We start from the raw sequence: 25,752 nt of genomic DNA, 5'->3' as shown, positions 1-25,752 counted from the left end.
AATATTAAATTATAGCATTCGCACAGCTAAACAGACTTGTGCCCCAAAGCTACATCCATTTTCAAACAATCTACACTTCAGTAAATCTACATAAAGATAAGAAAAATAAGTTGCTGCTACATGTTGCTTAAGCATGATCTTTGGTGATTTCTGGAGTTGCAAATAAAGAGTTACATAAAATCAATTTTGAGAAGAGGTGAAAGCCTTAAACATTAACATCTTAAAATGTTTACTTTTGAATACTGAGCCAAGGAATCCATTCAGTCACTTTAAATACTCTTTGGCCATTAAAAAGCATGAGACTTGATGTAAAACATTTCACCTTATACTGAATAGAATGTGATTTACTGGTAGAACTTTGATGAGGTTTTATAAATATCTTTACAGAACACAGATAAAACCAACCACTTTCAGCAAAATAGGATTCTAATCAAAAGCGTTATTTAAATACAAAAAATATTTAATTTCATCTACAAACATAAGTGATTTTTCAGTCTATTCAAGTGATTGATAGAACTCGGGCAGAAAGGAAGGAGTTGCAAATTATCTCTGACATGTCAATAGAGTCAGATTTTCCAACATTTTAGCTGTAAGTCTGTTCTGTCAGCGAGAACAAAACTTAATCTATATCAATGATTCTCAAACTTTAATGTGTAGCAGAATAAACTGAAGGGTGCTTGTTAAACATGAACCTATAGCTTCATCCCCAGAGTTTCCAAATCTTTCTGTCTGGAGCAGAGTCAGAGAATTTGCTCATGTTGCTGACCTGGGACCACACTTTGAAAACCATTGGTCTATATCATGGAACACCTCCATCTGCCTTACTGTTGAGCTTGGCCTGGGAAGGTTGAGTTGTTACACTTAGCTCATCTTTGAACATCATTGACTTAGTACAACTAAGCAGCTTTTCTTCACAGTGTATTTCAGAAACATGGTGTATCTAAATTCCAGGTTGTCCAAACAGAAATATTATAGTTTAATGTAAATGTTGCATGTGTTACAAATGAGCAACTTGCCTATGAAGGCAGACACTTGTAATTAACAAAATAATGAAAGATATTAATGTGTAAGAAAGAAACTTAAACAAAACTGAAGGAGGTGCATTTCTGAAAATGAATCCAGCTAACGATCAGACTCTTCCAAGGGTAGCCCTTTATAACACAAAAACTTCCCTTCAATTTAGATCTGGAGCACTGCAAAAAAGGGCCTCCAAGTCCAATTACTTAACTAGCAAGACGGGTTGTTTGAAAATGTGTTATTCCTAGCAGCTGTTATTTCTTTTGAGCAGCCAGAGTATAACCTTTCACGCAAATCTGAAAGGAACAAATCCACTTGTGGAGAGGCCTTGTTTTCCAAGGCCTATTTATTCTAGATACACAGATTCAGTCTTTAGTGAAAGCTAAAGAGAAGATAAGAGAAAGAAACTAAGCAGACCTAAACAAGTGAAATATCTGACAGCTTCCACTAAACACTTCCTCTTCCCTCAGGCTTTCATTCAAAGCCCATTTATGTTAACACTGTACTTTCTTGCCATTTTCCATTTCTATTCAAACAAATCCAAAAAATCTTCTGTGTATTGAACACTTATATTAACCAAACAAGCAAAAATTCTTAATCTTCTATCCATATCCTCTGAAATAGTATCACTTTTCACGCACAATTATTTGCATGCTAAGGGAAGCTTATTTGCTCAATGCTGCAAGAGAAATACGACTTTTTCAGTAAACAAATATATTACAACTACTGTATTAGTTTCCTACTGTGGCTATAACAACTTAGCACAAACTTTGTGGCTTAAAATAACACAAATGTATTATCTTACAATTCTGGAAGTCAGAAATTAGAAATCTGTTTCACTGGGCTGAAGTCAAGATGTTGGGAGGGCTAGTTCCTTTGGCTCTGAAGACAGAATCAGCTTCCTTGCCTTTTTTAGCTTCTAGTGGCCACTTGTATTTCTCACTTTTATAGCCCTTCCTCCATCTTCACGGTGTGTCACTCCACCTCCTGCTTCCATCATCATCACACATTGCTTTCTCCTCTGACTCCTTCTGCTCCTTCTTAGAAGGACTGCTTGGATTTGATTGGGCCTACCTGGGTAATATAGTTAATTTCCCCCTCTCAAGAGCCTTAATCACATCTGCAAAGTCTCTTGCATTACGAAGTCCCTTGTGACACATAATGTGACATTTGGGAATTAAGACATGGTCATATTTGGTCTACCATGCCTATTTTTAAATAAAAAGTAATTTAAAACAATTGAAATAGCTAGCTACTCCACAGACATAAAACAAATAAATGAGAATAAATGAGATCCCTAGTATAAGGGGAGAAAAATCCCACCAATTTATTTCGCAACAGTTGCAAACGATGGACTGATGGGTAAAAAGTATCAACTAACAAAGATACACAGCAACATCATGTTTCTTATCCTATGATAAAAGAATGAAGGGTATTACAGTGATTAAGATTTTAATTGAATGACTGTATTAATGCTAAAGGATTTCTATTTAAATGAGAATGAGGAGAAGACTTGCTCTTCTTCAAAGAACATGTGCAATCCTGTACACCAAACAGATGACAAGCAATAGAATGTGAACCAGTGCTAGGCAAAATTTCTAATAAGCTACTTCATAAAAAAATTAATTTTACATCTAAAGAGAATCTCTAGTCCACATTAATCTCTCCTACTCTGAACTTCTATAGTACTTACTGCCAGTACAAACATTTAACATTTATCACCTGCTACTTAGTATGGTAAACTATCTTTTACTAAAAGGTCAGAAATTACTAGAGATATATATATATATTTCAAATGACAGGTAAGTTTTTAAAAGATCCAGAAACTTAAATATTTTATATTATATATTCAAATCCATATTTTATAGTCTCATTTTTGTTTCATAACATTATTTACATATGTCCATTTTTAGGTACTGACATATTCTACACTTACTTTAATGGTACTAACTGTAAAATTATCCACAAAATCAAGTATTTGGAATAATTAAAAAATTTTTTTTCAGGCAATGTTTCCTGTTGTTGAGAGGTAGTACAGCTTAATGATTTTAATGCATGCTTTGCCTAGAGAGCAATGCTCTGTCAATTACCTGCTGGGTTACTGCTCATGTGTAATAGGCAGAATTCTAAGATGCTCCCCATGATTCTCACCCCCTAGTGTATGCAACCTTTATTATCTTCTTTCCTTGAGTGTAGGGAGGACCTGTGAATATGACAGGATATAAATCTTGTGATTATATTACATTTTATGGCAAAACTGACTTCATATGTAACTAAGGTTCCTAATCAGTTGACTTTGAGTTAATAAAAAGGGAGACTATCCTGGGTGTGCTTGATCTAATCAGGTAAGCCCTTTAAAAGAAGGTCTTATCCTGCTCCCTCATCCCCCACCCCACATAAGGTTGGAGATTCTTCTGCTGGCCATGAAGAAATAAATTGCTATGTTGTGGGAGGGCCAATCAAGTGGCAAAAACATCTGGAGCAGAAAGCAGTCTCCCGCCAACAGCTAGTAAGTAAATGGGACATGTATCATATATATGTAAGAAACTAACTTCTGCCAATGACCATGTGAATTTGGAAGAGGACCTTGAGCTCCAGATAATAATGCAGCCATGTATACATATGTAACAAACCTGCACGTTGTGCACATGTACCCTAGAACTTAAAGTATTAAAAAAAAAAAAAAGAATGCAGCCCAGCTGAACTTTAATTGCAGCATTGTTAAGAACTTAAGCAGAGGACCCAACTAAGTTGTGCCCATACTCATGACCCACAGAAACTGTTGTGAGGTAATAAATCTGCGTAGCTTTAAATTACCAGGTTAGTGGTATCTGTTACACGGCACTATGAAACTAATATAGCACCTTACTCAAATTGCCTAAGCCTCAGGTTCCTCACCAGTAAAACAGGGATTAAAAAATGCATCTATTGGCCGGGCACAGTGGCTCACGCCTGTAATCCCAGCACTTTGGGAGGCCGAGGTGGGCAGATCACGAGGTCAGGAGATTGAGACCATCCTGGTTAACACGGTGAAACCCCGTCTCTACTAAAAATTTTAGCCAAGCGTGGCGGTGGGCACCTGTAGTCCCAGCTACTCGGGAGGCTGAGGCAAGAGAATGGCGTGAACCCGGGAGGCGGAGCTTGCAGTGAGCCAGGATTGCACCACTGCACTCCAGCCTGGGAGACTCTAGAGTGAGACTCTGTCTCAAAGAAAAAAAAAAAAAAAAGCATCTATTTCAAAACTGAATGCGGTGGTGAGAAAGATGGGCAGTTATCAAGGGCACCAATTTATAAAAGTCCAATTTACAAAAAAGAAAAAAACCCACTCATATTTCTTTCAAGGAGAACACTGTATGTGGTGTGTAGATGAGGTGGGGGAGAAATCCCCAAAGGCCATGTTCAGTTACAACAGGTTATATCTAAACCTCTTCTAAAGTGAAGGAGTTCAGTAACTTATCTTTATTTTGCTAAAGTTGAGTTTGCAAGTCAGGCCAGAATTGAATTGCTTAACAGATAAGTTATTCATTTTTCTCTTTCATACAAAAGATATCACTCTACACTAACATCTTGCACTGCCTTTTAGGGTTCTTGTAAGGATTCAATGAAGTAATACATATAAAGTGCTTGGACCATATCTAACATAAAGTTAGTATTCAAAAGAATGTTTCCCATTATTATTATTAGTATGATTCTTCTCATTGAATTCTGACTCAACAATTTTGAAGGAAAGAGCTATATTTATCCCTCTATGCACTGCACTAGGGCTTGTACACAGACATTCTCAACAAGCATACGGTCTGCTATATAAGCTTAACAGAAAAATTCAAGATGGGGTATGGGTCACAGTAACTAAAGGAAGAGGAAGACAATGGAAATTGAAAACCCCCTGTAAGAATCTGAATATAAAAAATTAAGCTATTTTATTAGTAGAGTTGAAGACAGATGTTGCCTTTAGGACACAAGGAAGTAACAATGGGCCTGAATGAAATAGATGTATTTTTCTTTCTGGAGCTGCTCCAGGATTTCTATACTTACAAATATAACTTCTCTTAACAAAGGCTTAAACCAACATGAACTCCCAAATGGCTGCCTCTGACATATGGGTTTAATGTGATTGTTTTCCGAGATATAACAGTAACTTAGAAACCAAAATTTTTTTTAAACATTGAGGCGTAATTTACAATAAAATGCAAAGATCTTCAGTGTACAGCTTGATGAATTTTTATATTTCTATCTATCTGTGTAACCATCACCTAGATCAAGTTATAGAACATTTCCATTACCCCAGAAAGTTCCCTTGTGCCCTTTCTAGTCGATAGCACCTCCTCAGACTCCCAGGGATAACTATCATTCTGACCTCTATGACCAGATTCATTTTGCTTACGCTAAACCTCAAATAAATGGAATCATAGAGTATGTCACTCTTTTGTGCCTGGTTTCTCTAGCTCAACATAATTTTTTAGCTTCTTCTATGTTGTATGTTTCAATAAATAGTGCATTCTTTTTATCACTGCGTAGTATTTTTCTTTCTCTTTTTTTTTTTTTTTGAGATGGACTCTCGCTCTGTCACCCAGGCTGGAGTGCAGTGGGGCGATCTTGGCTCACTGCAACCTCCGCCTCCTGGGTTCAAGTGATTCTCCTGCCTCAGCCTCCTGAGTAGCTGGGACTACAGGCGCACGCCACCATGCCCGGCTAATTTTTGTATTTTAGTAGAGACAGGTTTTCACCATGTTGGCCAGGATGGTCTCGATCTCCTGACCTTATGATCCACCTGCCTCGGCCTCCCAAAGTACTGAGATTACAGGCGTGAGCCACAGCGCTCAGCCCGCTGCATACTATTTCATTGTATGAATATATCACAATTCATTCATTCTCTTGTTGACAGATATAAAATTGTATCTAGTTAGGGGTTATTATGAATAAAGCATGTATGAATAGTCTTATATTAGGCTGGTGCAAAAGTAATTGCGTTTTTGCCATTAAAAGTAATGATAAAAGTCTTTTTTTCAGATATATGCATTTATTTATCTTGGCCATAGGGTAAGCATATGTTTAACTTTATTAGGCACTGCCAATCCAATAAGTTTTCCAAAGTGGTTATTTGATTTCATATCCCACAAGTGGAGTGTAAGAGTCCCAGTTGCTCCGCATTCACTTGAACACTTGGTAGTGTAAGTGTTTTTATTTTCAGCCATTTTGGTGTGTATGCAGTGAAATCTCGTTGTGGTCTTATTTTGCATTTCTCTTATATGTCATGATGTTGAACAACTTTTCTTATGCTTTTTGGTCATGTGAATGTCTTCTTTTGTGAAGTGCTTGGTGAAAATAAGACCTTTAAATAATTCAGAATAAGTGTTAAAGAGATGGAAAATAACAAATGAAGGTCAAGGAAGAACTTTGTACAAATTATTTCTCTGAACAGTCACCTTCACTGACCATTGAATGCCCTACATTTTCCAAGAGCAGCCTGTCATCACTTAGGCTATTTATTATTATTATTATTATTATACTTTAAGTTCTGGGATACATGTGCAGAATGTGCAGGTTTGTTACATAGATATACATGTGCCATGGTGTTTTGCTGCACCCGTCAACCCATCATCTATATTAGGTATTTCTCCTAATGCTATCCCTCCCCTAGCCCCCCATCCCCCAACTCCAGTGTGTGATGTTCCCCTCCCTGTGTCCATGTATTCTCATTGTTCAACTCCCAGTTATGAGTGAGAACATGCAGTGTTTGGTTTTCTGTTCCTGTGTTAGTGTGCTGAGAATGATGGTTTCCAGCTTCATCCATGTCCCTGCAAAGGACATTAACTCATCCTTTTTTATGGCTGTATAGTATTCCATGGTGTATATGTGCCACATTTTCTTTATCCAGTCTATCACTGATGGGCATTTGGGTTGGTTCCAAGTCTTTGCTACTGTGAATAGTGCCACAATAAACATACATATGCATGTGTCTTTATAGCAGAATGATTTATAATCCTTTAGGTATATACCCAGTAATGAGACTGCTGGGTCAAATGGTATTTCTCGTTCTAGATCCTTGAGGAATCGCCACACTGTCTTCCACAATGGTTGAACTAATTTACACTTCCACCAGCAGTGTAAAAGTGTTCCTATTTCTCCACATCCTCTCCAGCATCTGTTGTTTCCTCACTTTTTAATGGTCGCCATTCTAACTGGTATGAGATGGTATCTCATTGTGGTTTTGATTTGCATTTCTCTAATGACCAGTAATGATGAGCTTTTTTTCTTATGTTTGTTGGCCACATAAATGTCGTCTTTTTAGAAGTGTCTGTTCATATCCTTTGCCCACTTTTTGATGGGATTGTTTTTTTCATGTAAATTTGTTTAAGTTCCTTGTAGATTCTGGATATTGGCCCTTTGTCAGATGGATAGATTGCAAAAATTTTCTCCCATTCTGTAGGTTGCACTTAGGCTATTCTTAACTCAGAGCTTACTATGTAGGATGCCAAATGTTTTACATATTCAACCTTAATTCTGTAAGGTAGTTATTCTAATTACCATTTTACAGATGGGAAAATGAGGTTTGATGAAGCAATACAACTTTCCCAAGGTCACATCAACGTTGCATGTGAGATATGGGAAATATCTCACTCTGTTACTTCTGTTACTCTATACTGTTCCTTCTAAAAAAAAAAAACCCAACTTCTTTAACGTGAAATATAATAAACAGAGAAATGTTTACAAAACAAATATGAACAGCTCAGTAAATAATCACAAGGCAATACCCATGTAACCACTATCCAAGAAAAAAAAAACACAACTTGCACACAAAAGACCCTCCTGGCCCCACACAGTTAGTACCCTCTATCTCTCCAGTCAAAGGGAATGACTATTCTGACTTTTAGGGAAGTAATTTCTTTGCTTTGAACCTTTTGTGCTTAAACATCCATACTAGAGTTCAGTTTTACTTGTTTATTTATTTATTTATTTTATTAAATTTTTTTTTTAGAGACGGAGTCTTGCTCTGTCACCCAGGCTGGAGTGCAGTGGCATGATCTCGGCTCACTGCAACCTCTGCCTCCTGGGTTCAAGCAATTCTCTTGCCTCAGCCTCCCAAGTAGTTGGGAACTACAGGGGCATGCTGCATACCTGGCTAAATTTTTGTATTTTAGTAGAGACAGGGTTTCGCCGTGTTGCCCAGGCTGGTCTTAAACTCCTGAGCACAGGCAATTCACCTGCCTTGGCCTCCCAAAGTGCTAGGATTACAGGCGCGAGCCACCATGCCCAGCCTACTTGTTTATTTTTTAAGTATAAATGGAATCATATGATATATATTCTTTTGTGTCTGGCTTCTTTCATCTAACATTATATTTGTGAACCTTATCCATGATGTTGCGTGTAGCTAGAATTTATTCATTTTTATACCTATCTTGCAGAGGAATGTGGAGTCCTGATAAGTAAGCAACAAGGAGGAAGGGGTCTCAGGTGGGGGAAAACAATTGCTCTGAGAGACAGCTAATCACAAACAAGCTGCTGGGTTAACCACATCTCTCTGCACATAACCCAAGCAGCACAACCTCATTCCACATGTAGCCCCTACAGAACAACCCTAGAAAGCTTGCCTACAGTCCCTGCCTCTTCACAGATAGCCCTTCTCTGTTGTGCTGTCTGTTGCACCCTTGCAACATATATCCATACTTTCTCTAATAAATCTGCCTCTCTTTACCTATGACTATCTTGGTAAATTCCTTCACCGCCTGTGATGCTGGCCTCAGCCAATTGCAACTACAACAAGGTCGGCAAACTTTTTTTTTGTAAAGGGCCATACAAAAAATATTTTTGGCTTTGCAGGCCACGAGATCCTTGTCATAGCTGCACAGCTCTGCTTTTGTAGTGCAAAAGCAAGAGAGATAATACATGGACAATGGTTGTAGCTGTGTTACAGTAAAACCTTATTTATGGGCAGTGAAATTCAAATTTCATGCAGGCCAGGCGTGGTGGCTCATGCCTGTAATCCCAGCACTTTGGGAGGCCAAGGCGGGTGGATCACGAGGTCAGGAGATCGAGACCATCCTGGCTAACACGGTGAAACACCGTCTCTACTAAAAATATGAAAAAAAAAAAAATTAGCCAGGTGTGGTGGTGTGCGCCTGTAGTCCCAGCTACTCAGGAGGCTGAGGCAGGAGAATGGCATGAACTCGGGAGGCAGAGCTTGCAGTGAGCCGAGATCGCGCCACTGCACTCCAGCCTGGGCAACACAGCGAGACTCTGTCTCAAAAAAAAAAAAAAAAAAAAATTTCCTGCGATTTTCCAATTTCATGAAATATCCTTTTCCCCCAACCATTTGAAGATGTAAGAATCATTCTTAGCTCATGGGTTGTACAAAATCACGCAGTGGGCTATATATGACCTGCTGTAGTTTGCCAACTGAACTTGATGATTATACTAAATATTCTTTCAATTGAAGAATGCTATGAATAGGCATTAAATAATTCTATGAATATGCTCAAAACCCAATAATAAAAGTGAACAATATGACTTGAAATGTACTACATATTTACATTTTTTTCTATGTAATAAAAATGAGCTAGATGAATGAACAAATGACATTTAGCAGAAAAGCATGTAGGGGGATATATATAGGCTACAAAAACAAACTGTATTTAGACAGGAAAAAAATCTATAGATTACAACAGATAAAAAAGTTAAGTTCACAGTGGTAGCATATTAGGATTTGTCTTATATAGCCTGGGTGTGGTGGCTCACGCCTGTAATCCCAGTACTTTGGGAGGCCAAGGTGGGTGGATCACTTGAGGTAAGGAGTTTGAGACCAGCCTGGCCAAAATAGTGAAACCCCATCTCAACTGAAAATACAAAAATTAGCCAGGCATGGTGGTGCACGCCTGTAATCCCAGCTACTTGGAAGGCTGAAGCAGGAGAACTGCTTGAACCCAGGAGGCAGAGGTTGCAGTGAGCCGAGATCACACTACTGCACTCCAGCCTGGGTGACAGAGGGAGACTTCATTTCAAAAAAAAGAGAAAAGGATTTGTTTTATACTAAAGATACCACAATTTTTGGCTCCTAAAAGTAACTTCCATTAAGGGCGACTTCTAACATGGTGTGCCATGGAATCCACAGCATAAAACAAAGATGAGGAGAAAATGAAGATATCTTTGGTTTACGACAGAATTGAAGCATAATATCTCATAACTTGGGTAGGCACAGGCTAATGACTAGATAAAAGACACTAATGACAAAAGAACAAGGATTAAAAAAAAAAACCTGTGAGAGAATTGGTTTGGATACAATGAACGATTTTCTAATATTGAAGATAAATAAATTTCTGAGTTAGAAAAATATTTTCTAAATCTTTAAGATAATTTTAAAAATACAACATTTTAAAGACTGCATAGAAAACAATGCCTATTTATAAATATGTATATGATCTTGTATACATGTATGCACACATACACATGTACATAAGCACATACATGAACACACACCAAAAATCACATACTATTCTTATGATAAGTCAGGATTTTCTCTGTTCTCACATGTCAAAAAACAATTGCAGTATTACTTTGTGAAATCCCATCAACAAGTAAACAGTGATGTTCTGTAAGTTTCTATAAATCATTTTTATAGGCCTGGCCAGTCTCATAAAGAAAGAGGTGAACTAAACTGCAGTAATAATTTCTTACAACAGGTTGTTATTAACTTTAGATGTTTAGGATGTGATTATTTCCAATGCATTTATGAGTTGTTAACCACAAGATTACTCAATAGTACCAACAGGTCTTATTGCTATTCATTCTCTGATGATAAATAATAATTTCCTATCCTGACAAGCACCCTATAACAATCCTCATATTCCCACTTACAGCCTTATAAGAATGAATAAATCTCAGTTTTGTAACTTCAAAATTTCCGTCTCTGCTCTTTAGTCTATTGAGAAGTCAGTATTTCGAGACCTAAATAAATATTTCTAAACCTAAACTACTGTGTGGACCAGGTCGTTGTATCTCCCAGAGCATCTGGAGTTAATGTAAAAGAAGGCACAGAATGACATAATGCATTTTTAACACTGGGCATATATGGACCAGTTGTCAAGTTGACAGAAAATATGTGATGCAACAGCTGAACTGTGTGGTTTGCCAAAGTCTCATCCCAAATAAATGTTCATTTTCCCCCATGCAATTAACACTCCTCTACTGGCAAATTTTGCTAGAAGATCATCAAGGTAGATTACCTTCTAAGCATATGAACTAAATACTTACAGGTGTTATATCATCAGTTGTAACTTACAAACTTTTGCATTTAGCAAGACATCCAAGCAAATGAATCATCCAATTCATGAATTATTTATAAGAAATTCACAGCATGCTCCTGGCATCATCCATGGCCTTTTCCAGGTCATATGACACCAATTAGAGCTGAATTTTAAATTATTCAATAACTTGAACTCTCTTGTCATTTAACATATAGATATCAATGCAGTAAACAAGTTAGATCTAATGGGCCCAGGAGGTTTAAGCGCCTTCACCACTCAGCAGCTGAAGCTGTAGGCCATCAATGGAAGAGAAAATAACAGAATGGAGCAGTCAAAAACATTTTCAAGGCTCTCATAACTTATTCTAGTTCTCGTAGGGATTGTAGCACAATTTAGGAATACTGAATCTGAGAGATATTAAAGTCAATAATTATGGAATTTAAAAGAATATAGGCACACAGAAGGCACACAATAAAGTGTAAATAACAGAATAGAACACTAGTAACACGTACCAAATGTCAGAGCATGCTAGGATATGTGTACCATTGGCCTGTCAACATTTTTAACAGTAACTACCAGATTCAGAAAAGGCTAAATCTCATAATCTTTTTAAAAAATAGATTCAGAGGGTTCACGTGCAAATTTGTTACGTGGATGTATTGCATAATGCTGGGTTTTGGCTTCCAGTGAATCCATCACCCAAATAGTGGATGTACTACCCAACAGACAGCTTTTACAACCCTTTTCCCCACTCTTCCACTCCCATTTTGGAATCCCCAGTGTCTACTGTTTCCATCTTTATATCCATGTATACTCATTGTTTGGCTTCCAGTTAAAAGTGAGAACGTGTGGTATTTGACTTTTTGTTTCTGTGTTAATTTGCATAGGATAATGGCCTCCAGCTGCATCCATTTTCCGGCAAAGGATGTGATTTCATTCTTTTCTATGGCTGCATACTATTTCATGGTGTATCTATACCAAATTTTCTTTGTCTAATCCACCATTGATGGACACTTAGGTTGATTCCACACCTTTGCTATTGTGAATAGTGCTGCAATAAATATATGAGTGCAGGTGTCTTTCCTGATAAAATGATTTCTTTTCCTTTGGGTAGATATCTAGTAGTGAGACTGCTAGGTAAAATGTTAGTTCCATTTTTACTTCTTTAAGAAATCTCCATACTGTTTTCCATAGGGGATAAACTAATTTACATCCCCACCAACAAGTTATAACTGTTCCCTTTCCTCTGCATTCCAACCTATATCTGGGTTTTACATTTTTTTACGTTTTAATAATAGCCATTTTGACTGATGTGAGATGGTATCTCACTGTGGTTTTGATTTACATTTCTCTGATGACTGGTGATGTTGAGCATTTTTTCATGTTTCTTGGCCATTTACATATCTTGTTTTGTGAAGTGTCTGTTCATGTCATTTGCCTACTTTTTAATGTTTTTTTTTTTTCTTGTTGATCTGATTAAGTTCCTTATAGGTTCTGAATACCAGACCTTTGTCAGATGCATACTTTGCAAATACTGTATTCTATTTGACATGTTCTGGCTCTGTGTACCCAACCAAATCTCATCTTGAATTGTAATCTGAATTGTAATCCTCACGCGTTGGGGGAGGAACATTGTGGAAGGTGACTGGATCATGGGGGTGGTTACTCCCATGCTGTTCTCATGATAGTGAGTGAGTTCTCACAAGATCGTGAAGAAGGATATGTTTGCTTTCCCTCCCACCATGATTGTAAGTTTCCTGAGGCCTACCAAGCCATGTGGAACTGTGGGTCAATTAAACCTCTTTCCTTTATAAATTCCCCAGTCTTGGGTATTTCTTTACAGCACTGTGAAAACAAACGAATACACTATTCTTTAGGCTGTCTTTCTACCCTGTTGATAGTTTCTTTTGCTGTGCAGAAGCTCTTTCGTTTAATTATGTCCCATTCATATATTTTTGTTTCTGTTGCATTTGTTTTTGAGGTCTCAGTCATAAATTTTTTGCTTAGGCCAATATCCAGGTGTGTTTTTCCTACATTTTCTTCTAGAATTTTTATAGTTTTAAGTATCACATGTAAGTCTTTAGTCCATCTTGAGTGTATTTTTATATATGGTAAAAGATAAGAGTCCAGTTTCTTTCCTCTACATATGGCTAGCCAATTTTCCCAGCACCATTTATTGAACAGGGTATCCTCTCTCCATTGTGTACCTTTGTTGACTTTGATGAAGATGAGTTGGTTATAGATGTGTAGCCTTATTTCTGGGTTCTGTTCCATTGGTCTGTGTGTCTATTTTTGTACTAGTATCATGCTATTCTGATTACTATTTCCTTGTAGCATAGTTTCATATCAGGTAATGTGATACCTCCAGCTTTGTTCTTTTTGCTTAGGACTGCTTTGGCTATTTGCACTCATTTTTGGTTCCATATGAATTTTAGAATTGCTTTTTCTAATTCTATGAAAATGATGTTGGTAACCTGATAGGCTTTGCACTGAATCTATAAATCGCTTTGGGCAGTATGGTCATTTTAATGATATTGATTCTTCCCATTAATGAGCATGGGATGCTTTTCCATCTGTTTTTGTCATCTCTGTTATGTTTCAGCATTGTTTTTTAGTTCGTGTAGAGATCTCACTTCCTTGGTTAGCTGTATTCCTAGGTATTTTATTTTTTTGTGTGTGTGGCTATTGTAGATGGCACTGAGTTCTTGATTTGGTTCTCTGCTTGAACGTTATTGGTGTATAGAAATGCTATTGGTTTTTTGAACGCCGATTCTGTATTCTGAAACCTTAGTGAATTTGTTTATTGATTCTAGAAGCCTTTTGGAGAAATCTTTAGGGTTTTTTTTTAGATATAGGATTATGTCATCAGTGAACAGAGATAATTTGACTTCCTCTTTTTCTGTTTGGATGTCTTTTATTTCTTTATCTTGTCTGATTGCTCTGGCTAGACTTCCAGTACTACGTTGAACAGGAATGGTGAGGTGAACATACTTGTCTTGTTCCAGTTATTAGGGGTAATGCTTTTAACCTTTCTCCATTCGGTAAGATGTTTGCTGTGTATTTGTCATAAGTTGCTCTTTTTATTTTGAGGTATATTCTTTAACACCTAGTTTGTTGAGGGTTTTTATCATGAAGAGATGTTGGATTTTATTGAAAGCTTTTTCTGCATCTATTGAGGTGATCATATGGTTTTTAATTCTGTTTATGTAGTAAATCACATTTATTCATTTGCATATGTTGAACCATTCTTGCATCTCAGGAATAAAATCCACTTGATTGTGATAAATTATCCTTTTGACGTGTTGCCGGGTTTGGTTTTCTCATATTTTATTAAGAAAATCTCTACCTATGTTAATCAGGGATACTGGCCTGTAGTTTTTGTTTTTTTTTGAGATGTAGTCTTGCTGTGTCACCTAGGCCAAAGTGCAGTGGCGTGATCTTGGCTCACTGCAACCTCCACCTCCTAGGTTCAAGTGATTCTCCTGCCTCAGCCTCCCAAATAGCTGGGATTACAGGCACCCAGCACCACGCCTGGCTAATTTTTGTATTTTTAGTAGAGACGGGGTTTCACCGTGTTGGCCAGGCTGGTCTTGAACTCCTGACTTCAGTGATCTGCCTGCCTTGGCCTCCCAAAGTGCTGGGATTACAGTGGGAGCCACTGCGCCCAGCCTGGCCTGTAGTCTTATTTATTGTGTCTTTGCCAGATTTTGGTATCAGGAAGATAATGGTTTTGTAGAATGAGTTGGGGAGGAATTCCTCCTCCTTGATTTTTAAAAATAGTTTAAGTAAGATTGGTACCAGCTCTGCTTTGAACATCTGGTAGAATGTAGCTGTGAACCCATCTAGTACACGGTTTTCTTTGATAGATTTTTTATTACTGATTTGATTTCATAACTCGTTATTTGGTCTGTTTAGGATTTCAACTTCTTATTGGTTCAATCTTGGGAGGGTGTGGGTTTCCAGGAATTTATCCATTTCCTCTAGGCTTTCTAGTTTGTATGTATAGAGATGTTCATAGTAGTCTCTGAGGATCATATGTTTCTGTGGTATCAGCTGTAACGTCACCTTTGTCATTTCTGAGTGTGCTTATTTGAATCTTTTTTTTCCTTATTAATCTAGCAAGTGTTCTATCAATTTTGTTTACCCTTTCAGAGTCAACTGTTTCACTGACCCTTTTTATATGTTTTTTTTTTGCTCTCAATTTCATTTAGTTCTGCTCTAATCTGTTATTTCTTTTAAACCTTATATTATTTAACCATTACTACATTTCGTGAAAGTTGAAATTTTTTGAGTTGCTATAAAAATGACGAGACATCATGGAACAATTGACAGAATACTCAATGTAGGGTCAAAAGACCTTGATTATAATTCTAATACTATTAGTTAGGAGTTCTGCTGTTTTAGGTAAGTCCCTTTACCTCTCTTAAGCATGTTTAGTCATTTGTAAAAGAGAGGGTTGGGTTTGATTATCTCTATGGTTTATGCTATGTTTAAGAGCTGAAAAACACCAGGATTAAGTTGCTGTACATCAAGGAAATGAAAGAAAAGAAAAAGGCTAGATGAGAAATCATACCAATCAGTAAACATTCAGCTATCAACGAACAGACTTCGAGCAAATTACTGAATGTGTCTTGGTTCTATTTCCTCTAACTCTGTTACTGCCTTACGTGATTCACATGCTGAATAACTTAAATCAGCATCTCAATTTATATATCTGGTCATTCAATCTGAAAGAGACACAACTGAAAGTTGAAGAAGACAAATGTATAATTGTGAGGATATTTATTTTTGATAAATATTTTGATGGGAATTAAAAGGGACAACCATTTACCACAGAAATATGTAACAATGGTACGGATTCAAATCATTTTCACATATATAAATGTAGTTGCTAAAAGAAAAAAAGCAGTCTTATACATGGTTTTCTAAATGTATATGAGAAAGAAAAGCATAATGCTAGTTTGAATTATTTAATGCAGATCAGAAAAATTTTAAAGAAATAATTCTAAAGAGAAAAAGAGACATAGGCAAAGACAAGGGAACCCCATGGAAGAAGTGGTGAGAACAGTCTTCAGAGGTATAAAATAAAAACAAAACATAAAGGAGAATAAAGCCAATTAATACCAAGATTCATTTAAGGACGCAACATAAAAAAATGATCTATAAGACGTATAGACCTTTTTTATTTTTCTCTCTTTTTTTTTTTTTGGTGCCACCCTCTTGGTTTTGTTTGTAGAGAGTATCCTGAGGCTACCAAGCAGCACTCCCAGGGACCATTCACTGACCTCTTTTATGTCCTCCAGTAACAATCAGGCTCAGGAATAGAAACCAGAACTCGGTATAGACAGATGTTTCAATGGGGTTCTTTTAAATTCATTCAAAGATGAATTTGTGTCATATGAAAGAGAGTTTTAACAAAAAATTCTTATACATTTTCTAGAAAACATAAAATTAACACTATCTGCACAAACCCAGCTGTCCCTGCAGGGGAGATCAGAGTTTATATTGCATTTATGCTATTGGTTAAGGAAAAAGTATGTACACTGTATTTCTGAGACAAACAAGTGAAAATAAACTCTCTGAAAAACAATATTTAAGAAATACCAAAAAGTATAACCCACACTCTATTTGTAGACAAATAAGACAGACAGAAGACCAAACTGTTATTATACCAAGATTTCCCAAGGTGAATCACAGCCTTATTACTAAAGATCAGAGTCTTTCTTAAGCCTGTATGTTCATTTCTTCCTTGTGTAGGTGGCTATAGACCAGGGATATGAAAGAGACTGAGTGAGAAGCATTTCTGAAGCCACAGAGAACTACCAAACCGAAGAGATTTAAGATGGCCGTCCTTGGAGGGTTAGCCTTTCCTTGGGGGTCTCAAGATTGTTTAGAAATCTTAATCTTTTAATTAACATTGTGACAAATCCTGACTTTTAAAAATTTAGACTATTGTTTATTAGCTAGTTTGGTTTACTGTAAAAAAAACAAGAGAAGATATTTTATTTAGGAATAAAAATAAAATGAGTTTCCTAGTGCTCAGATGCCCTAACTTCTTTTTCTGGTCTTCAAAGTTCTACTCATGATTCAAGGCTGAGTTGGCATCATTTCCCTCCATTGTGGTTTTCCTGTGTCCCCAGTTCAGACTAGTTGTGCCTTCCCAGGCACCACAAGAGCACTTCATTCCTTTATTGTTGAACTTTTTTCATCCTGTTCCATGATAGTTAAGTGTTAGCTGTTTTCACATCTCTAACTTTCCTTGTGATGTTTAAGTATTTATTTACAGTTCTCTTAAACTGTGAACTCTTTGAGGGCACAGACCATGTGTGTTTTATTCATTGCGTTATCCCCAGTAAGAGACAGCAAGTGCACAATGCACAATAAATAATGGTTTTTGCATAGATTTTGGCCCCTCTCCAATATACTGTATGGAACTTGGGGATAAAGAAAATGTTACTTTCAACCTCATATTTCAATAACACCATTCTTTACAATTAAAAGACACTTAAATTAATGAATATTTGTTGAAAGAACCAACAAGCAGGAAGCAGGAGCAGCAACAGCTAAATGGAGTAACTTGTATCCTAAGGAACTTGACAGGTAACTTATCTTAAAATGTATTTAGTGTATTCCAGCAGCCACTCACAGTTTATAATTTCTCAGTCCAAGTGTTTACAGACTGATAAAAAGTTCTATGAACACAAGGAAAATTTCAACTGTCTTAAACAGAGGCCATAAAAATAGGGATCTTTATGGCTTTTTGGTTTAGATCAGTAAAATAGCAAATTACTAGGGCAATTTTTGCTTTTGAAATGAGAATTTAAACGTAAAGCACACATTATTATATTGCCTTCTACAATGTTCCATGAAAAGGGTTTAAAACTAGAGATTGTATTGGACGACTAAAAAATATGTGCTGTATCAACCTAGAGTAAGGATAGGCAAATAGACAGGTTGTAAGACATAATACTTGAATAAAAGGCAACTGCCTCAGGACTCCTACTTTGATTGAGTTGTTAAAAAAAAAATCAGCCTTAACATAAGTGACTCTCACATCATAAAGAAGGATAGCACATTTGGAGACATACAGCATTACATTCAGAAGAGAGATTTATGGAAATCTGGGACAAGCAGGGCTTTAGAAAATGTAAAGTTAATTGCATTTTCCCCTAAATCCTTTTTCAGCTAATGTCATTATCCAATGTGTGAGAAGACACTACCAAACAAATACAGTCTTATAGCTATTCAAAAATACTTAAATATTTTCCTTCTGTTCGCTGATTTGAGTGCTGCTCTAGTACCAAATAGGAAAATAAAGGATTAAGATGCTGGACATTTTGGAAGGAATGATTTTTTTCAAGTTATTAAATGGAAGGTACATAGGAATAGCCAAAAGTTTTGTAGCCAAAGGCCAAATCTTGTATATTTGGCTAACATTATAAGGGAGTAGTATGTTTAACCAAAATATTATGAATAAACACATTTGGTGTTATTATACTCCCTCTTTAAAATTTTATTCAAAAGTATACGCTGCCACCTTGAGATGAGCGGGCAGGTTGGGGATCTGAAAGTATCTGCCAGATACTGTGCTAGGTGCCAGGCTTGGTAAGTCAGAGTCCCAACCCTCACAGCCCTCAAATTTTGGCAAAAGGGGAAAACCATTTTACGTGATAAAGTCTATCAAGAGTGCTATATGTGAAGAGCAGCAGCAGGGGAATTAGTTTTGCCTTTAGTGAGGGCAAGGAAGTCGAAAAAGTTTCATAGCAGAGTTGACATTTATGCGAAATTTTGGAAGACAAATTGGAATTAATAATAAAGGTATATGTGAGGGTGTGAGGTGTAGGACATTTCTGGCAGAGTGGAAAATATTAGTTGAAGACAGGGATGATGAAAATAAATATGTAGGGTGAACTCTAGGGAGTCCAGAGCACAGTGAACAGGGCAATGGCAAATAGATGCAGCCAAAATTTTTGGAAGGAGCCAGTATAAAAATGGTGTCAGTGTCATGGAAGAAGTTTCACTTTTAATTTCTTATGCCCATCTAATATAGTAGATGGCCAATGAGCCAAGCGATAGGCAATGGAAGGAAATGAAATAATAAAGGACAGATTATCTCAGTACCCAAAGGAATCAAAACACGAAGTTTACATGGAGAGATAGTAGAAGACAAGAAGGAAGGCCTACAATAGACCACAAAACTAACAGCCTAAATTGAAATAATTGTATTAAAATTAAGGTGTTCCGATCTGCAAGTTATATTGAACAATCTTTGGATATTCAGGAGACCAGGCAGATGGTAGATACCTAGCCAAGGCACAAAAAGGAACCACTCATTCTGTCACCCAGGCTGGAGTGCAGTGGCACGATCTCGGTTCAAGTGTTTCTCCTGCCTCAGCCTCCCGAGTAGCTGGGACTACAGGCATGTGCCATCACACCCAGCTAATTTTTTGTATTTTTAGTAGAGATGGGGTTTCACCATGTTGGCCATGCTGGTCTCAAACTACTGACCTCAGGTGATCCATCCGTCTTGGCCTTCCAAAGTGCTGGGATTACCTGTGTGAGCCACCGCGCCCGGCTGGAACTACCTTTTTATGTAAAAATCAGGCACCAACAACCTTTCTAAAATTTGTTGATTAAGTACTCTATAAAATTTCTTCAGGGTCTAGGACAGCAAAATTCTCAAAATGTTTAGGCACAATCAATTGTGGATAATAATGCAATTTTTGCATACTTCCTGCAAGAATGAATGACAGGAAAAAAATATTTTTTAAAATTAGTTTGAAGGCACTGAAGTGTTACCAAGGTGTTGAGAACATGAAAGAGCCAAGATTTCAGATAGAAGGTAAACAAAAAAGATGACCTTAACATTAGTCATTGCTTTTCTGTTCAAGACATTTTAAATGAAATTTAATTTAAAATGTAAAAGAAGTGCTAGTGGAGGAGCCAAGAGAAGCTTTAAGCAATCTCACAGGGTTGGAAACAACATTTGGATTTCAGGGCTTACCAAGAAAGAGAGAACCTCTTCAAAAACCCAAGTCTTTCAGGTTTATTCTTAGATGAAAAGCCACCTAAGAATAAAATAAAAAATAGAAAAGCCCTCATAAAAACTAACATCAAACATTAAATTCATTCAGTCCCTGACTGAGTTAGTCATTTTTCTCAATGATAACAGCCAGACTGTTAACTGAAATATAATTTATGGCTGTTGAAATTATTAACAAAAATTTTTACAAAAGTTTCAGTCCATGAAGATTATAAACAAACAAAAAAACCCAAACATGGCCCTTCGCCACAGACAATTTAGTTTGGGATGCACTGACCTAAATTATCTAGAATACAGTCAGTTCAGGTGTAACATTGTTCTGAAAAGGTGGACCTGTTTCAATATGATTCATATATTCGGGAAAAATCTGAACACAATGCAAATTTCATGTTTGCTTAAACACAATTCTTTTTGTGCAAAACACTAGGTGAACACAGGCTTGCACCCACCTGATATGAGCCACAGTGGAATTTACAAAATTGCACATCTGAAACAACCAACATTTATCTCGGTTCCTCACATGTGTTATACTACAAAGTCATACCATGCTATTCTTTCACATTTGTGAACTTTGGAATGTAAGAAAATACTCAATTAACATCTCCCAAATTCCTGAACATCTTGGTCAAAATAATCAAACAGTACATGTAAAAGGAAGGCTTCAAATATTGAGAAGCCTGAAATAGTAAAGTATTCTGAAAGAAACAGGAGAATCTGGTATCTCCTGAGCAATAAACATTAAGGAATCTGCATTGAGGATTATCAGACAACTCAGCAAAAATTTGTTTTAAGATTATGACTGATATAACTTCAAGTGCTATGAAGTCAATAAGGAAATAAGTCTATGAGATGATGGAAACTTGCAGAACAAAAATTTTTTAAAAAAGAAAACAGCCCAAAGAAAAAAAAAAAAAGAAATGCTTGGTAAGCATTTGAAATGAAGACCAAAGAACAAAATAATTGATTTCACAAAAAGGAAGCACTATTTATACAGAAAGACCTTAAATGTAAATCATTAATCTTGTAGAAGTGGCTCCTTTTCATGCTAGTAATACCTGGATTAGCGGTTTCAAACAGCACTGCGGCTGCTTGGTAAGGCTACAAGTGTAGCTGAGAAGTTGCAAAAAATTTCTAGCAGCCATACAGGAGTTAATTGAAGAAGGCTACACCTTGGATTAAATTTTCCATTTTGTTAAAACAGGTATTTATTATAAAGGTATACCTCAAAAGACCTCTATTTCAAATTCAAAAAAATATCCCTCAGCAATTAAGGACAAAAGAATTCTTACTGAGATTTTTAGTGCTAACTCCTAACCCAGGTCAATCTTCCAAATCTGGTATTATAAGTTTCCTTCTTCTTTCTGAAAACCCAACTTCCACTACTTGACAATAACTTACAAGATACAATTCTTATCATACCCACTTAAACTTCAAGTCTATTTCAAGGTGGACTGCCATACTGATTGTATATATATTTATTGTATTTATTTTTAACATTTAACAAGTGTGAAACTTTGCTGCTATTTTTATAAGGTTCTTATTTTTTTGAAGTGTTGCTTTGAATTTTTTTTTTTTTTTTTTTTGAGACAGAGTCTTACTCTGTCGCCCAGGCTGGAGGCTGGAGTGCAGCGGCGTGATCTCAGCTCACTGCAACATCCGCCTCCAGGTTTAAGAAATTCTCTGCCTCAGCCTCCTGAATAGCTGGGATTACAGGTGTGTTGCCACCACGCCCAGCTAATTTTTTTTGTATTTTTAGTAGAGATGAGGTTTCAGCATCTTGGCCAGGCTGGTCTTGAACTCCTGACCTGTTGATCCGCCTGCCTTGGCCTCCCAAAGTGCTGGGATTACAGGCATGAGCCACCGTGCCCGGCCTAAAATTTTGAGTTTTTTGGCCCAATATAATTTCTCACACAAGCCTTGTGTTTTTTACTATGTGGTTTTGCATAGCTTGGTTATTTTTAGAAATACATACGTCATCTTATAGGAGATGTGAATATACTCCTTTCCTTTACCATGTTCCTATCAGCTCCAACTCCCAATAAAGGAAGGGAGATGACGGATAGGATCCATAGTTACTGTTCTTGAAAAAAATGTCTGCATTCCCCGTAATTCCAGGAACTACCACTATAAATCTTAATGAAGATGAAAAGGAACACTTTGAATCAATAGTCTAAAATTCCCTAGAATTATAATAAAACAATAACATTATAATCAAACAATGGTCTAGGAATTCCCTTAACCCCAACCTCAAAAAGCGAATGCTAAACAGAGCTTTAAGTAAAGTTGAGAAGCAAAAACTTGAAGTATTTGGTCTATAGTTTGTTAAATTAAACGTGAACACTATTACACTCAATGTTTGACATCTGAGATATCTTAAAATGTGGTACTTTCCCCCATAAACCCTGTGTTTTTATTGTATGATTTTGCATACCATGGTTACTTTTAGAAATACTTAAATTACCTTATAGCAGAACTGACTGGATGAGGCAAGTAGGTGTCTGGCAGTCAGATATTTAATGAGGACACTGGGGAATGAGACAGCAACAGGGAGTCTTGATAAGCTTCCTAAATACTGGGAGGCATAGAAGGAGGAATACATGCTCAAGTCTGTGTGCACATTCAGTGCAGACTAAAAGAGGGCCTTAATTATCTAAGTGTCTCTGTTTGAACATGATATCTTGCTCAAATACAGAGAAGACATGAGAAGGAACAGCAGAAAGTAAAGGCATTGCTCAACTCACAGACAGGACCAGTGACAAAGGGTTGAAGCCAGAATGACTTGAGTTGTTAGAGCAAAATTTATTAACAATAATCATCTGTTTTCAAATTAAGCTATGCTGACTCAGGGCAATCCTCTATGAAGCTAGGTTTAAAAAAAAAAAGGTTGAGTAGTGACATCAGTGGACATATGTTGCAGGGGAGACAAGCCCTACAGAACGAATCCAGGTGAGTCACTAAAACAACAAAATGACAGCAATAACAACTTTCAAGAGAAAGAATCAGAATCCTAAGATGTTATAATATATCACATCAAATGTCCAGTTTTCAAATAAAAAATTACAAGAAGTGCAAAGAAACAGAAAAGAGTGACCCATACTTGGGGGGAAAAAAAAGCCAATCAATAGAAAGTGGAACTGTTTCTGAGGGAGCCCAAATATTGGACTTGTAAAGAAAAACTTCAAAGCAGCTATAATAAATGTGTTGAAAGATTTGAAAGAAAACATTTTAAGAATTAAAGGTAAGTACAACAATGGCAACAAATAGACAATAAAGAGAGAATTTTTTTTACAACAAAGAACCAAATGGAAATGCTAGCATTGAAAAGTACAAAAAATTAAGTGCAAAATTCAGAAGGTGGTCTCAATAGCAGAAGGAAAACAGCAGAAGAATCAGTGAACTTAAAAACAGATTAATAGAGATTATTTAATCTAAAGAGTAGAAAGAAAAAAAAAATGATAAAAGCTAACAGTCTCAGAGACCTGTGGGAGACAAAGCATATCTAGATACGTGAAATGGGAGAGCCAGAAGAAGAGGAGAGAGATAAAGGGTCAGAAAAATATTTGGAAAAGTTATAGTCAAAAACCTTCCAATTTTGACCAGAAAAACATTAATTGGCACATCCAAGAAGCTCAACAAATTGTAAGTAGGATAAACACAAAGAGATCCACACCAGATAAGTCCTGGTCAAACTGTCTAAAGCTAAGACAATGAGAAATTCTCCAAAGGAGCAAGGGAAATGACTCTTCACACACAGAGAACATTACATTTAACAGCTGACATCTTATGAGAAACAATGAAGCCAAAAGGCAGTGGGATGACATATTCAAAGTTCTGAAAAAAAAAACTATCAACTAAGAATTTTATATCCAGCAAAACTAATCTTCAAAAATGAAGGCATGAAGGCAAAATAGACATCCACATATTTAAAAACAAAATAAACCAATGACAAAAAGACTGAAAGAGTAGCTGCTGATAGAGCTGCCTTTATAAGAAACACTGAAGAAAATCTTTTAGGTTAGAAAGAAATTACACCAGTTACTTGAGTCTACAGAAATAATGAATACCAGAAAAGATCATCTTGTAGGGAAAGGTATATATGTATTCTTAATTACCTTATAAGACAATTACATAAAATAATTAAGTATAAAACAATATTGTTGGGATTAAAACATAAATATATGGCTAGGGGCAGTGGCTCATTCCTGCAATCCCAGAACTTTGGGAGGTCGAGGTGGGTGCATCACTTGAGCCCAGAAGTTCGAGACCAGCCTGGGCAACATGGTGAAAACCCAACCCTACAACAAACAAACAAACAATCAAACAAACAAAATTAGGTACGTGTGGTGGTGCATGCCTGTAGTCCCAGCTACTTGGATGCTGAGGTGGGAGAATCACCTGACCCTGGGAAGTTGAGGCTGTGATTGCACCACTGCACTCCAGCCTGGGTGACAGAGCAAGTCCCTGTCTCAAAAAATAAAATAAACAAAACATAAAAATATTATCTGTATGAAAATAACAGCACAGCAAATAGAGGAGTAAATGTTACATTGAAACAAAGTTTATATTTTATTGGAATACTGTTGGTATTCACCTTAAGAAGACTGTAATAGGTTAAGAAGCATATTGCAATCCCTAAAGCAATGATTTTTAGAAGCACCAAAAAACAGTCAAGGAATTTAAATGTTATACAAAATGTGTACACACACACACACAAACACAAACACAAAAAAGGCAGTAAGGAAGGAGTACAAGAGTAAGACATCCATGGGCATATAGAAAATAAAACAGCAAAATGGAGGACATAAATCCAACCATATCACAATTACATTAAATGCAAATAAATTAAGTCATTCAACCAAAAGACAAAGATTGTCAAACTAGATAAAATAAGAAGGTCCAAATGTATGTGGTCCATAATACTTTTCAGATTCACACATAAATAACTTGAAAGTAAAAGGATGGAAAAAGATACATCATTCAAACAGTAAATAGAAGAGAAATGAAGTAGCTATACTAATATCAAACTTTAAGCTTGAAACATTACTATATATGAAGAAGGTCATTTCATAGTGATAAAATGGTAAATAAGAAAGACATAATAATTATAAATATATGTAAGTCTGACAACTGAGTCCCAAGGCACATGAAATAAAAATTGACAAAATTGAAAAAGAAACAATTTTATAATAACAAGCATCAGTCTTCAATATACCATTTTCAATACTTGCTGGAACAACTGAACAAAAAATCAGCAAAGATATAAAAGATTTGAACAATACTACTAATCAACTTGACTTAACTGATATCTATAGAATGCTCCACCCAACAATAGCAGAATACACATTATTTTTAATAACATACAAAAGTCTTTAAAAATTTTAATTTTTTTAAAATTAAAAAATTTGTTAAAAGTTTACAAATTTAAAAGAATTGAAATCACAGAAAATATAT

General features: G+C 36.3%; 1 protein-coding gene across 11 annotated transcripts in view; it reads right to left on the bottom strand.

Moving 5' to 3' along the window:
- The window catches only part of KIAA1328 (KIAA1328 ortholog), a 387,444-nt gene that overhangs the window by 154,057 nt on the left and 207,635 nt on the right, over positions 1-25,752 (bottom strand).

The sequence above is a fragment of the Pongo abelii genome, chromosome 17 (genome assembly GCF_028885655.2).
Source record: "Pongo abelii isolate AG06213 chromosome 17, NHGRI_mPonAbe1-v2.0_pri, whole genome shotgun sequence".
Lineage (NCBI taxonomy): Eukaryota > Metazoa > Chordata > Mammalia > Primates > Hominidae > Pongo > Pongo abelii.
The sequence above is the reverse complement of the archived record's forward strand: the minus strand, read 5'-3'. Positions and strand labels throughout refer to the sequence as shown.